The 16,130-nt window shown below is 39.0% G+C and overlaps 1 non-coding gene across 1 annotated transcript; it reads right to left on the reverse strand.

The window, feature by feature from the left end:
- Positions 1–13,360: 13,360 nt before the first annotated feature.
- LOC120082270 (small nucleolar RNA R71) lies at positions 13,361–13,467 on the reverse strand. The gene has a single exon (XR_005483106.1). It is a non-coding gene; the product is annotated as a small nucleolar RNA R71 (small nucleolar RNA).
- Between the last annotated feature and the right edge of the window lie 2,663 nt (positions 13,468–16,130).

Raw genomic sequence — 16,130 nt, forward strand, 5'->3', positions numbered from 1 at the left:
ACATAGAGCGGAGTATCACCTGATCCGTGAGATAGTGCATCGAGGGGACGTGATCATCACGAAGATCGCTTCAGAGCACAATGTTGCTGACCCGTTTTCGAAGGCTCTCACGGCTACAGTGTTTGAGGGTCACCTTTAGAGCATGGGTCTACAAGATCGCCCGTGGTTGGACTAGTGCAAATGGGAGATTTTCTTGTACTGTGCTTTTATGCCCTCGTTTATTGTTTTGTACTAGTTTTTGTACGCCCCACTTCGCTTTAGGACAAGTGGGAGATTGTTGGGGTTGATGCCTTAAAATCTCGTGTCCTGTAGTTTGTAAACAGTTTGTACGAATGTCTGTGATGTATAATATATGATATTTTACTTCATTTCTTGGTTTTGCTCAGTATGAATGCTTTATTTGCTTTACCACAAACCAATAAACCTAAAATCCCTAGTTGTTTGTATGTAACTTAAGCATGTATGTGGTGACATACATGTGGATCAAAGGAATAACCAAAATGGTCTGTAGTATATATATATATGAGGGAAACCTTATCCTGATAACCCTACGGATGCGGCCCGCTTTGTGGAATAGTTTCAAGTGTTGTAATTTGTCACAAATGGTCTGATCCTAATCATTCGTAGGGGACATGCGAGCAAAGACGTCCTATACAAAGAGTTTGTATAAGACCTGACCACGAAGTGTTAACGTCTCGTTATATAACACCATTCATGACAGGGACTTCACTTCACTAGGATGCCCATAGGTAACATGACCTCAATCTTGAGTGAGTTGGGAACTCTGACCATTGAGGTCGGTTCTTTGATTTGCATGGGTGCGAGTGGCCAGTTCACCGACTCAAACCTACCACTTTGGGGATTCGTCTGATTTGGGAGCAGGGAACTCAGCTACACAAGATGGAATTCACTCCTTCTCCGAAGCAAGAGTAAGTAGATAGATAGCTCCCTTAAGGGTTGATTCCAGGGCTTGAAAGACGTGGTACCACACACCTTCGCTTGGCCCGAGAGGTGTTCACACATAGTTGGAATATGTTGTATTGTTCATTAGAGGGATCAGTGGTACTTAAGGAGTGAGATGTAACTATAGGGGCAAAACGGTAAATTAGCCAAACTGTACTTACGAGCATTTGTGAAGGGTTATTGTACTCATGATTGGTTATATCAAATGGACACAAAAGTATATATGTAGTAAGAAGAGTTCATCTGTTGGTCTTTAGTGGAATGCCTGGCAGTTAACAGATGGTGGATCTCGTGGCTAAAGAATTTAGTCACCTATTCACGTACCGTTGGAACTTCGAGCCATAGGTCCAGAAGGTCCCCTTGGTAGCTTGGATAAAGTTGTGAATCAGTTTTTGGGTCAGTTTGAAATGTTCAAATTGACAAGAGGAAGTTCGATTATATATGATGATATAATTGAACTGGTTAATTATATATGATATGATTGACTAAATGTATGAGATACATTATTTTAGAGGAAATTAGATATAAATATGATTTATATCAAGTAGAGGAGAAAACACTATAGTAGATATATGATATCAAACTATAGGTTAAGAATATAATATGATTATATTCTTTATTTAATTAATTAGGCGGTTATGAGATAATTGGCCGAGTATTTCAACGGAATCGTGTGAAAGTGGGAAGTTCGAATTATGTAACTGAAGAATAAAATGAAAATTGTTTTCATTTTTGAAAGAGACATGATATGCAAGAAAAATCGCTCATGGTGTGAATCTATACGATCGGTTAGCATTTCAGAGCCTATACAATAGTGTCCGTCTTCCTAAACGACTGAACACTCGCGTACTAAACGATCGCCCGTGATTTCTGAACGATCGCTTACGTTTTCTATACAATCGCTTAGCGTGCCGAGCAGACCTAAACGATTGCTTACAATTTGATAGATGATCGCTTAGCTAAACCTACATGGTTGTGTACCTTTTCCTAAAGGACATGCACCCAACTATACGATAGTCTTCCACCAGCTCCCACTTGCTTGTTCGTTCTACACAATCGTTTTTCCTCCTTCTCTCTACCAATTCCATCAAAGTCCATCCTTTGGATTCTCACTCCAAGAATACCGAAGGCTTCGAATGGTGGTGTCGTCCCCGGTTGCTGTTGGTTTGTGCGCTGTTGATCGTGGAAACGACCGTGGTACTGTTAGGCGACTATTTGCTGGACGATAAGAAGCGTAGAGGAGTTTGCTTCTGCTGGACCGAGTTTGATTGAAGAAAGTCTTCAAGTAGTACGTTTTCTCGGTCTTTTGTATTTTATTTGTTAAAGCATGCCAGTAATTAGTGTTACAATGCATATCTGTATGTTTGAATATATGTGTGGTAATTCTGTCACAATGAAATCGGAATAATCCGCTTCCGCTCATGGGTACTCTTGTTTAAGAGTTTCTTCAGACACTAATTTCACAAAAGCAATGGCTTGAAGATGCAAGAGACAAGAAAATTTTTTAAATTTGGGCTAAAAATCATTATCATGCATTCCTAATATTCTTTCATGCAAATTTATCTCAGAAAGACTACGTCCTAAACTATCATGATAACAACAGAACAAACGAGCTAAAAAGGCAATCATAGCACACAAGCATAGTCCGAGCACAACGCTCAAGGATCCCAAGCTAATATATAAAAAAAAAACTACCCAACAGGTATCCCACCCCCAACTTAAAATAATACATTGTCCCAAATGTATTTCAAATAAAGCTCAATAGAAATAAAGACAAAGGAATAGAAAACCTCCCCTGAAAATGTGGTCGTACACAAGATGGTGGTGTCAGGTATTTCTTCCTTACTCGATTAGACTATGGAGAGGCCTACAAAAAAGAGAAAAATAAAAGAAAAACTACAAAAGAAACCCTACAAAACAAACAAAAAGGTAGCAAAACTAAAAAGAAAAACTAAAAATAAAAATAACAAAAAGGAAAATGAAAAGGAAAATAAAAAGAAAAAAATGAGGGCACAAAATAAGAAAGAAAAGACTAGCCTTAGTCGGAGTTAGGAGAGTCTGGGTCTCTCTGAAGACTGCTTTGGAAACCGATGTTGTCATAATAGACACAGCTCTATACAGCCATGACGTTTAATGTCCTCTCATTACGCCTCGCTTAATGCACAACCTCTCAACTCACTTGAAGTGACTCAGTGGGTATCCTCAGGGGCTCCTCCCTATAAGATTCCTCTACCATCAAAATCTCATACTGATCCTGGGGACCAGCATTAAGAAGCTGCTCAACCGCTGGGACATCCTCGTCCTCCCCTTCATCGTCTAAACTGTGCTCTTTCGCACCTTACTCGCGAAAGACGACAACTGACGACCTACAGATGGTGGCTAGACACACCATCCTCTCCTTATCGTTAGGAATCTCCACCCTAGACCTATGACATAGCTTTGTAATTAAGCTAGGGTGCCTTAGGCTACCTGTTGTGGCACACGGTCCACAATGACGGATCGAAGCCCTAATGACTAGACCAACATTGATTGACATCCCTTGGACTAGGCAGTACAGGAGTTTGGCCCCCTCCTTGGTGACATTCTTAAGGCATAGCTGCGTAGGACTGGCATCAATTTGGAACATGCAAAAGTATGCCAGATTTGGGCAGTGACGGACATGTATGTCCCCTTAAATGTCACTACCACCCCTCTAGATTTGGCCCACTGAACTCCCAAACCACATAAGGCCTCTATTACCTCCTTTTCGAGGAACTGCTGAGAATAGAACCCACTATACTCATCGTTGAAGTCATGTAAACTGTAGACATCATTGATGTGGGACGAAAAAAAGGTGACCTTAATACCCCTCACCAATGAAGTCCCTGCCTTCCTTAATGTTGGCGTAAAACTCCCTAACTAGTTGGACCACCGCCTCGCCAGGACGGGCTGCAAAAGACTCCCATCCCCTTTGCTGTATGGCAGTCGTGATGTGTGAGTAAAAGTCGGCCTCTAGGGTTAAGGCTCTCTTGGGGACTAGCTTCCTATCGGAAACTACATGTTGATATCTATCCAAAGCCCCTTGCGAACTAAACCTAGAATGCTCGAAAACTGGTTCAAGGCTTTGCCCATTCCTATTGGTGCTAGCCTCTCTTCTTCCCGCTCTTTTAGGACCCATTAAAAAGATTTTCTAAAGGAAAGTTCATAAAACTTGGTTTTCTAGGAAAAATTTCACACACTCCTCCTATCACTACCTAAAAACACTCCAAATTTTCAACAACCACACTCCAATTCACATGCATATAGAAAAATCCCAACATCTTATTCATATATTCCATGTTCACCATTCACAAATTCTTCAAACCCATTCAAACAAGCAAGAAAAGCACGCAATTCAAGAAATCTCACAACCATTTAGCAAATATATGAAATAATAAACAAAGAATGACAAAAATTTTACCTTAAACGGAGAAATCTCAAAATGCCCAAAAACTTGCCTAGATTTCAAAATTGGGAGAAAAACCCACAAAATCAATGTTGAACTGGAAGAAATTTGAAGATTTGGAAGAAAAGGAAAGGGAAATTGTGATTTTGGTGAAAGAAAAGTGAAGAAAATGGGAGAGAACGAGAGAAGTGTCAGAGTGAAGAGAAAAGTGGAGAAGAAGGTGAAGCGACTACTGCAGAACTGCGTTTTAATGCAATTTTGCCTCATAGTGTCACAACACTGCAAAGTGGAGAAGAAGGTGAAGCGACTGCTGCAGAACTGCGTTTTAATGCAATTCTGCCTCACAACGTTGCAACGCTGCAATTGCAGTGTCACAACACTGTGCCCTAATTTTTTTTTTTTTTTAAATCTATCCTAAAAGGAAAGAAAAGAAAAACTAACTAAAAATCTAACCTAAAAAAAAATAAAAATAAGAATAAAAAAGAAATAAATTTTAAACTTGGCTGCATCCACACTAGAAGAATTTCGGGTTTTAATTTCGATTGACAACCGATATTAAAGATAGTGTTATTAAAGCCCTTTAATGTCGGTTTTAATGAAATTTGCAATTGACATTAAAGGGCTTTAATGTCGGTTCAACTGAAGCCCAAAATCAAATGAAGCCCTTTAAACCAACATTGAAGCCCAGAATCTGTCCGTTTTATCAATTATTATCTGTTTTTTTTTTAAATTCCATTATCAAATCCATTTTTTCGGTTAAAAAGTATAACATGACACATCATCATCAAACGTTGTGGCTATGACATATTGTTCATATATGGATTGTATCTATTACATTTAATCCGCAAATTCTGCTATAAAATTATAATTTAAAAAATCGTACAATAATTCAGGCCTTGAAAACAAAAATTACAAGTAATACAAACATTATGATTTTACAAACATTATGTGTTTACTGTCCTTCTCCACTTGGTAAGTATGGATGCCTTCATAATTCCCCTCCCCCCCGGCTTCAGCAATGTCCGGTTATAGGCATCTTTGTCTGACCACTTTTGTTCAAAGGATCATAAACAAAAAAAAGGTTTAAGACAAAGGATTGAAAGTGAAAATGTGATCATAATTCATATTCAACTAACCGTGTTTATTGGGAATGTGCATAAATGGTACATTCAAGGCAAAATTCTTGTAGTGACTGTGTTTGATCTAGAGTTCCCCTAGAAAAAGCATAAAAAGGTTGCGATACCAAATCTTTACTTCTTCGTTGCACCTGCAAAATAAGAAAACTCAATAGTTGAATAAATGAGAGAATCTTCTTTTTCAAGATCTTGAAGAAGAGAAGTTTGGTTACCTAGATATGAAATACGAAGACGATGGAAAATTTCGACAGCATAACGATGCTACCACAACAAAACCAAAAATTTACCTTGAACCTGTTCAAAGAAACACACTCCCAAAAATATTTCACAACCACTTGTTCTCAACATAACTATCAGAATTCCCAAAAAATGAATATTCAAGAACACATACATCAATAAGCAAATTTAGCTCATAATGTACTTCAAATCTCAAAAGTTGTCACCTACCATAGTGTATGAATAACCCACAAACTACCATAGTGCAACCCACAAACTCAAGCAGCTTGAATCAAATCTAAACTACAAATAAATAGTACCCATGAGTCATAAACGGGTGTTACATTCTAATCCAATATGGTCCAAAGAGAAATAAGCATACTATAACTTCTCAAACAGTAATTTCCATATCATTAGAGTCACTTGAAAACATTGAGAAACTATGCTTAAAATTGCAAGCATTAAAAAATGCACTTACCAGGAACAATTTTTACATGAATCCCTTGCTGTTGCAAGAAATCCATCTCCTCCCCACCCCTTCCAAACACCTATAAAACACACAAACAACACCATTAAAATTATAGGGTAGAAAAATTCATAGGCCTACTAGATACACCATTAAAATGCAACTTCTCATCTATGTAAAACAATTGCTTTTTAGGAGCTCTACTATATTTTGTCCCACTATTATAAAAAACAAAGGAGCTCTTACATATTTATTCATTTAAAAACTTCTTTACAACCCATCAAATTAATGTTTAAGTCGAATTAGGACTGGGAGTTGAAAGATTGCGTGTAATACTAGAAATTTTAAAAGGGAAAAATGGAAATACGTTTGTCGGAGTAGGGGAAGAGAGGGCTTGGTTTGCCGTTGATGGTGTGAGTGTCGAAGGCTTGGTGGAAGTCCAATTTGTTGGCTTGCAATTGTCATAAAAATCTTTGATCTCATTTGTTAGAGCTCTATTTTCAAAAGTTAAAAGGTATTTATTAACCTTTTTCTTTCTGAGGGATTCATTTTCGGTCAAATTTAAAAACTAAGAAGTAGAATAATGAAAATTATGGAGATATTTGGCCAAGAATGAACCTGGCGCCACGTGCGAGGGAGACGCGTGAATGACGACAGAGGCATCAATTAGGGCAAAGATTAGTTTAGCACAAGTGCCAATAGTGTTTTCATCCATTCCAATGCAGAGCTAGCTGAACAGAAAACAACAATGAGGACATAGAACTAGTGTACTTTCAAACACAATATTCATCCTACAACACAGTAACATAGCTTGTACCTATCCCCAATGATTTGGAGAACGATATAATTTAAAATAAATAAAATAAAATGAGGTGATTGTAAGATGGTCACCATGAACTTGAAAGAAAGTGGTAGAAAGATACAAAGATGTTGGATCAAAACTCATTCTTGAAGAACAAACGACCTAATATCTTATTGCCCATTTTTATAGTTTTATTCAAATTTTAAGTAAAGTTGGCTTTAGTCATGTGCGAATTTACCAACCTAGGCCGAGATTATAAATTAAAAGCATAAGCTTCAAAAAGCTAGTAAATAAGATGAGCAACCTGCTTAAGTATTACTTACTTCCAGTAGAAACATTTTTCTAGGCATCATTGCATCTTTAGGAGTATGGTCAATGCCTTCCAACTTAATCACTTCTGAGGTCAGAAAAACGTATTTGGTCTTATTAACTTCAAGAAAGAGGCCAATGGCCTTAAGAGAAATAATTCATTGCAATATGTTTACTCACCTCTTCATGCTCAATGGTATTACTTGATTCCCAAAACTTCCAACTCTAGACCCTGGTAAGCTCCATGGGCCAACCTTAACAGTAGTAGCTGAATAAGTATTAATATTGTTATCAATGTCTGCCTATTCTGAACTGTGCTCTCGCAGAAACCTCAGTAGAATTGCAGGAGGCACATTTTGCAGTGGCCAAATTGAGGTGAAACAGACAATTCACAAGAACATAAAAATTGGCGAAGCAATTATTCTATCGCATAAGAATTCAAAACTATTCAATTTCCGATGAGTGCTATGGAATATATACGTCTGAAGGAGTTATAAGAAAGAATGAAAAATACTTCTACCTGGAAGTGAAGATGAAGATTATATTCAAGAAAAATACTTCACAGGAGCACTTCCTGTCATTTTACCAAGCAAGCAAGCAAGCAAAAAAAAAAAAAAAAAAGGTGCGCAAATAACTTTACCTGTAGCAGCATCGATGCTCTAGCACATAAAACTGCATTGCTGATGGCAGAAAATCCATTTGCAAATGAAATGTTCAATCCCATTAGCTTGTCAGGACGAGAATAGTTATATAACAACCTGACCCTTATATAATAAGGTCCGACCGCTAAGACATGCATACTTAGACTTTTCTATGAGTTTTGGTAAAAATTTTAAAAGAACATATCTAAACTTTTATTAATTAGGTAGAAAGTTATATAAAAAGTTTATTTTACATTAGTGTAGTGGTACAAAATGCATATATGGCCATAACAGTGAGTTTGATGGTTGGCCCTTTGAACAACGTCCAATCCTGCCACCTACGCTGTGTCCTTACCTTCAAAGTCTGTAAAATAGGATGAGTATACAATATATCTAGTAAGTGACCAAATGCACAGTCACATGCAACATGTCATGAAAACATATGATTGGGACCAATACATAAAATTATAATAACATGAGGTGGTCAGATATGCTTCCAACGTAAGTTCCTCCATCCTGGTAGGAAGATGAGGACTTAAGCGAAAACTAACCCATCTGATGATTAGTGGGTCATGCAGTCAGTAGGGCCAGAGTCGCATCCAACATCAACCATTAATATAAACGTAAGGTTGGACTAGAGGGGTGCAACCATACATACCCTGCTAGTCCCTAGCATAAATATAACGTAAGATTGGGCCAAGAGGGGTGCAACCAGACATGTCTTGTTAGCCCTAGAAGCATAACCTATACCTAATTAAAACTTGATCTCAACATAATCGTGAACAAACATAATGCATGGGGTCCCTTGTCGAGAAACGTGTTTTAAATATGTAATGCAACATAACAATAATAATAATGTAACATAACAAAGGTACACTACCATAAAACACTTAAGGAGAGGGTGAGATAAACTATTGATAACGGTCAGAAATGTACGTTATTACAATGCAAAGATATAAAACAATGTGGGAATGCAACGGTAAAAATATGCAAAATCGTGTCCAAAAGCATTAAGTTGAGAATATTGCAATCGCATGCGTCCATCGCATTAAAGCAACTAAGTTACTTATTTTGTGCTGGAAAATGCATTGGCGCAAAGCAAATTGTGATCCAAGGAATTCGGCACCCGAGCACATTAGAAGATTGCGACTACAAAGCTACGCGATCGTATGCGCTCACGAAGATCTGCTCGAGAAGGTGGCCGCATAAAGATGGAGCATCAAGGTGAAAGCATAATAAATCGTGATGGGACGGAAAACTAATGATGGTCGAATCTGAATTTAGTTGACAAGCCATTAACGACACGCTGTAGCAAGTACATTCAACTTTTCGGTGACCATTAATCAGCGCATCAGACAGAAGAATTTATGACCGCCCATAATTGCAATCATTTGAGAGAAAAGCTTCTTCACCTTGAACTCTATAAATACCGAAGACCACCATCGTTAAAGAGTTCAGAGTTTTAGAGTTCCCATTTTGCTAGTTCGATATATACTCAATTTGCCATATATATAGAAGATAGATCATAGATAGCCGTTAGTCTGTAATTCTTATACTTAGAAGGCGGAGACGAGCGAAGAGAAGAAGACACCGAAAGATAATTGCTGGTTAGCTCGAGAGATTGCTGGGAGGCGCTATAAAAAGAGAGAGGGCTGACACTTGCGAAAGCAAGATCATTCTTTTGGGCAGAGTGGAGTAAAACACAATGTAAAAACCTCGGAAAGCAAGATATTGCTACCGGGCTTCCTATCCCTACTTTCTATTGTCATTTTGTATTTTGATTTTATTTATAAAATGGAATTTGCATCTCTACATCTGTTCAATCTCTTCACATCGCGCATGAGTAACTAAATTTCCGAATGGGTTGAGAAGCACTTAGCTCGTATGACCTAAGATTTTTACTTTATGCGATCATCTTGTTTTATGTATGCGTCCTTCACCCTTTAGAGATACTTGAGTGAGTAGTCTAAAGAAAAAACCTAGACTTGAGAGAGTTAGGTTAGAATCTAGACTCGAGAGAGTCAGATTATAACCGCATAAGCAAGAGATAGAGACTTAGAGATAAGTTTTGTTTGCTATCATGCATCGCATACACCCTAGAAATAGGATATGATAGTATGTGGTCGCCTTGTGTATGTGTGTATCATTCATCATCGCATAGACAAGAATAGAGGCTTAGACATAAGTCCTATAGATATTTCGTATCATCGCATGCGTCCTAAAGTTAGGAACTATGGTATTTTCATTGAGAGATTACATGTTGTTGCATGTGTGTAGCATGATTGCATAACTTGAATGCAATCTTAGGAAGTGTTAGCTAAATCTTTTCTCAACCCGTTGCCCACATACTCATTGTAACTTTCACTGTCATCAACTCGTTACTCAATTCCACCACATAGGATTTATACTTTAAACCACATACCAACCAACTTATTGTTTTTGTCATCGCAAAGGAATCAAAATTTACCATCGCATATTGTCTCAATAGTCCCTGTGTTTGACCTTGGACTTACCAAAAAACTTAGTAAGATTTATACTTGGGTTTTACTAGGAAAACTTGCATGTGCAACACATAGGTCACCATCACAATTTCATACCATTAATTCATCACATTCACAACGCATCAAGTTTTTGGCGCCATTATCGGGGGCTACGGCAGTACATAGTGCACTAACAGTAACTTTTTTATTTTCTTTGCAGCTTTCCATCTCTGTGCACTGCTTCTCCTTTGGTAAGGGAAGAAGCGGTTGTCCTATGAGCGAAGGACAAGTTCCTAAGCCTAACTACGACCCAGAGATTGAAAGAACATTCAGAAGAAGAAGAAAATACTGAAGAATCTCATACCGAGAGTTCCATAAGCGGGTTTAGATCGCTCCGATTTCACAGTGACCGAAACACAAACAATATACATTCAACACATACAGTTATGCATATAAAACACATTATCGGCATGCTCAGAATATAATAATACATAAGGAAAGGGTTCATACCAGATGAAGACACTCTTCGAACGTCTGAACCCAAAGCAGTGGAAAACCTCGCACCAATCTACCAGCACCCGGCAAGTATGTCGACTTCAACAATACGATCCGAACGTACATGAACAATGCAGTAGGGACGAAACCACCACGAGAGAAACCTGGGTCTCCTTGGCGTCAAAAACTTAAAGAGTGGGCTCTGGTGAGTTTGGTAGAGGGCGGAGGATAAGGCGTCGTGTAGACGATAAACAAGCGGGAGATGAAACTCTGCTATCGTATAGCATAAATGTTTATTGTATAGTAGAGCTACACAATCGTGTAGGAAAAACTGAATAATCGTTTAGGAAAAATGTATACGATCGTTTAGAGAATGCGTGAGGTAGATGATCATTTAGACAAGCGAGCTTCTATCGTATAAGTTCTCTCGATCACTTTCACGGATTCTTTTGGGCGTGGGCGAATACGAATGCACGATTGAATGTAAAATGAAAACGATTTTCATTGTTTTAATCTGCCGGTTACTATAAACTTCGTAGCCCCATTTCCCACGTCCGAATGTGGATCAATCGGTTAATTATCAAATAATTAATCAATTAATTTAATTAATAACTATAGTCATATTATATTTATATCCTATAGTTCGATATCATATATCTACTATAGTATTTTCTCCCTTACTTGATATAAATCATATTTATATCTAATTTCCTCCAAAAGAATGTATCTCATACATTTAGCCAATTATATCATATATAATTAACCAGTCCAATTATATCATATATAATTAACCAGTCCAATTATATCATATATAATTGAACTTCCTCTTGTCAATTTGAACATTTCAAATTAACCCAAACATTGGGTCTTAACTTTATCCAAGCTACCCAGGTGACCTAATGGACCTATGGCTCGAAGCTTCAACAGTACGTTAATAGCTGACTAAACTCTTTAGCCACGAGATTCACCATCCGTTAACTATCAGTGATTCCACTAAACACCAACAACTAAACTCTTCTTACCACAGATATATTTCTGTGTCCATCGAATATAACCAATCATGAGTACGATGACCCTTCATAGATGCTCGTAAGTACAGCGGGGCCAATTTACCGTTTTTCCCTTGTAGTTACATCTCACTCCTTAAGTACCACTAATTCCTTTAATGAACAATAAAACATAGTCCAACTATGTGTGAACACCTCTCGGGCCAAGAGAATGTGTGTGGTGCCACATCGTTCAAGCCCCAGAATCAGCCCTTAAGGGAGCCATCTATCTACTTACCCCTGCCTCGGAGAAGAAATGAATTCCATCTTGTATAGCTGAGTTCCCAGTTCCCAAATCAGACGAATCCCCAAAATTGTAGATTTGAATCGGCAACTTGGCCACTCGCACCTATACAAATCAAAGGACCGCCCTCAATGGCAGGAGTTCTCAACTCACTCAGGATTGAGGTTATGTTACCTATGGTCATTCTAATGAAGTGAAGTCTCTGTCATGAACGGTGTTATATAACGAGACATTAACACTTCGTGGTCAGGTCTTATACAAACTCTTTGTATAGGATGCCCACATTCGCATGTCCCCAACATGAATGATCAAGATCAGACCATCTGTGACAAGTTAGAAGACTTCTGACCATTCCACAAAGCGGGCCACGTCCATAGCGTTACCAGGATAAAGTTTCCCTTTTTTATCCATTTACTACAGACCATTTTGGTTATCACTCAAGACATGATCCACTTGTATGTCACCACATACATGCTTGAGTCACATATAGATAACCAGGGATTTTATGTTTGTTGGTTTGTGGTAAAGCAAATAAAACAAATAACCGAGCAAAACAACAAGATGTGAAGTAAATATCATATATTAACAATCACAGGTGTTCGTATATACTGTTTACAAACTCCAGGACACGAGACTTTAGGGCATCAACCCCAAGAGAAACAACCGCCGACAACAACAAGAGAGAAATCCCAACATGGCGGAGCAACCGAAAGACAGAGTACCAAACGCAAATAATATCATGGCAAACCCCATTCTTCTGGCTAACGACCGCAATAGGCCCATCCGGGACTATGTGTCGTCCAACCTTTATGATTTCTCACCAGGAATCATGAGGCCAGCCTTGGACGGATCAAGGTTCGAGATGAAGCTGGTTATGCTGCAGATGATTCAGACTGCCAGACAGTTTGGCGGAAGGCGTGGCGAGGATCCGCACGCCTATCTCTGAAGTTTTATTGAAATCTGCAATACTTTTGTAATCCCAAACATCTCAGCTAAGGAGGTTCGACTAGCGTTGTTCCCATTTTCGCTGTGAGACCAAGCAAGAAAATGGGCCTATTCTCTTGAACCAAGGGAGATAACATCTAGGGAACAAGTAGTAGAGAAGTTTATGAAGAAGTACTTTCCCCCGACAGAGAATGCAAGGAGGAAGTTGATTACTAATTTTGAACAAGATATTGATGAATCGCTCAATGATGCCTGGGCGAGGTTTAAGAGACTGGTGCGAGATTGTCCGCACAATGGCTTACCTGATTGTCTCCAAATGGAAATTTTTTATCATGGTTTGAACCTGACATTGCAGATGCTTGACAAAACATATGACGAGACTAAAAATATACTTGATCGCATTTGAAAGAATCACGAAGACTGAAGGAAAAACGATCAAAGACACAGAATTAAAGAAGGTGACGCACATAATGAAGCCATCGCATCCCTACAAAATCAAATGAATGCTATGATGAACCTGATACAGGGAATCGCAATCAATAGCCCAGGAACGCATAGGGGGCAGGTCAACGCAATCGATCAAACGAGCGCAAGTTATGCCACTTGCGCAGAAGCCCATCAGATGGATGAGTGTTCGAGAAATCCACAATTTGTTTACTTCGTGAAGAATAATCCTTTCTCTAATACTTACAACCCCGGGTGGAGAAACCACCCAAACTTCGCGTGAAAAAATCAACAACAAAAATTTCAACTCTTGGCACAAAAAGAAGGGCTGCCATGATTTTTCCCGTGAACAAACGGTCAAACACAAAATCAAGCTAGCAGCTCACAGGCGTGGCAATCTTCATCTCTGGAGAGCTTACTAAAGCAGTATATTGAGAAAAATGAAACAGTACTCTAGAATCAGGTGACGTCTATCCGTAATCTCGAAATTTAGATAGGAAAAATTGCGGGCGAGCTCAAAAGTAGACTGCAAAGGGTGTTGCCAAGTTCAACTGAGCTCCCACACAACTCAGGGAATACGGGAAAGAAGCAATGTCAAGTTGTGACTTTGCGAAATAGAAAAACAGTAGCGGAAGAGAAGAAGGAGCCAAGGAGGGCTGCTCTAATTGCGATGGAACCCTAGACCCCGTTGACTCAAGAGGAACCAGAAGAACAGGAGACGATGGAACCAGAAGTTGCATCCATTTCTAAGCCTATGGAATAGGGAACCATGAAAATACAGCTGCCACAATTTTCTCAGAGACTTAAAAAGAAGAAAAATGATGAAGTGCAGGATCATCGCTTCATGGACATGCTGAAACAGTTACATATCAACATCCCTTTCACTGAAGCGATTGACCAAATGCCAAAATATGCGAAGTTTCTGAAAGATATGGTGACGAAGAAAAGGAGCACAGGTAAGTTCGCAATGGTGGCACTAACGCAAAGGTCAAACACCATTATTCCACTGAAAATGCGCGACCCCGGAAGTTTCACAATACCCTGCTCAATTGGCGGGATATATATTGGTCAAGTGCTTTGCGATCTCGGGGCCAGTATCAACTTAATGTCCCTTTCAATTTTTAAACAGTTGAATGTGGGGCAGCTGGCACCCACAACGGTGACTCTTCAACTAGCTGACAGGTCTCTAGTTCATCCAGAAGGGAAGGTGAAGGAGGCGAAAGGCCATGGGGAGATACTGTCTGTGATCCATGGATCGGACCTAGTCTCGATTGACAAATTTATCTTACTACAGACTTCATTATCCTCGATTATGAGGCGGACAAGGATGTACCCATCATTTTGGGATGACCATTTTTATCCACTTGTCGTGCTCAGATTGATGTGTACAAAAGAGAGATCACGCTGAGTGTGAATGGAAAGAAACTCAGGTTTGACATTATTAAAGCCATGAAGTATCCGAAAGAAGAAAACCTAACAGATTCCGACAATGAACCCAGTTGATATGAAGAAGAAAAGTCTGAAGATGAAGATGAAAGAGAGGATGCAACTACATCTGTAGCTTGCAATGTGATCATGGAAACAACCAAAGAAGAAAAACTGGCGTTGAATGAAGAAAGAAAAGAACAACAACCATCCTTGGAACAACCACCCACTATGGAATTAAAAACCTTGCCAAACCACTTGAAGTATGTTTTTCTGGAGCAAAATGAAACTCTACCAGTAATAATTTCCTCCGCACTTTACAAAGAACAGAGCATGCACTGCTGAGCATCCTGAAAAAGTAAATAAAACAATAGGATGGACGCTAGCAGACATTAAGGAATCAGCCCCGCATATTGCATGCATAGGATACGTCTTGAGGAAAACCAAAAAGGGTCGATTGAACATCAACGCAGACTAAACCCTACGATGAAGGAGGTCGTGAAAAAAGAGATAATCAAATGGTTGGATGCAGGCATTATTTATCCAATCGTCGATAGCACGTGGGTCAGCCCCGTGCAATGTGTGCCTAAGAAGGGAGGGATGACGGTAGTCCCAAATGCAAATAATGAATTAATACCAACGAGGACCGTCACTGGCTGGCGGATCTGCATGGACTATCACAAACTAAATGCAATGACGAAGAAGGATCATTTCCCCTTGCCTTTTATTGACCAGATGCTAGATCGCCTAGCAGGAAATGATTACTTCTGCTTCTTAGACGAATATGCAGGCTACAACCAAATCATGATTGCTCCTGAAGACCAAGAAAAAACCACATTCACCTACCCCTATGGAACGTTTGCTTTTCGACGCATGTCGTTCGTGTTATGCAATGCGCCGAGTATGATCTAGAGGTGCATAATGGCCATCTTCTCTGTGTATCTTGAAGATTCAGTGGAATTTTTTATGGACGACTTCTCGATATACGAGAAAACATATGAAGTTTGTGTAAACAATTTGGAAAATATACTGAGAAGATGTGAAGAGACGAACCTTGTGCTGAACTGGGAAAAGTGCCATTTCATGGTGAAGGA

Source organism: Benincasa hispida, chromosome 7 (assembly GCF_027475165.1).
Source record: "Benincasa hispida cultivar pf3 chromosome 7, pf3_genome.v1.1, whole genome shotgun sequence".
In the NCBI taxonomy this organism is placed as follows: domain Eukaryota; kingdom Viridiplantae; phylum Streptophyta; class Magnoliopsida; order Cucurbitales; family Cucurbitaceae; genus Benincasa; species Benincasa hispida.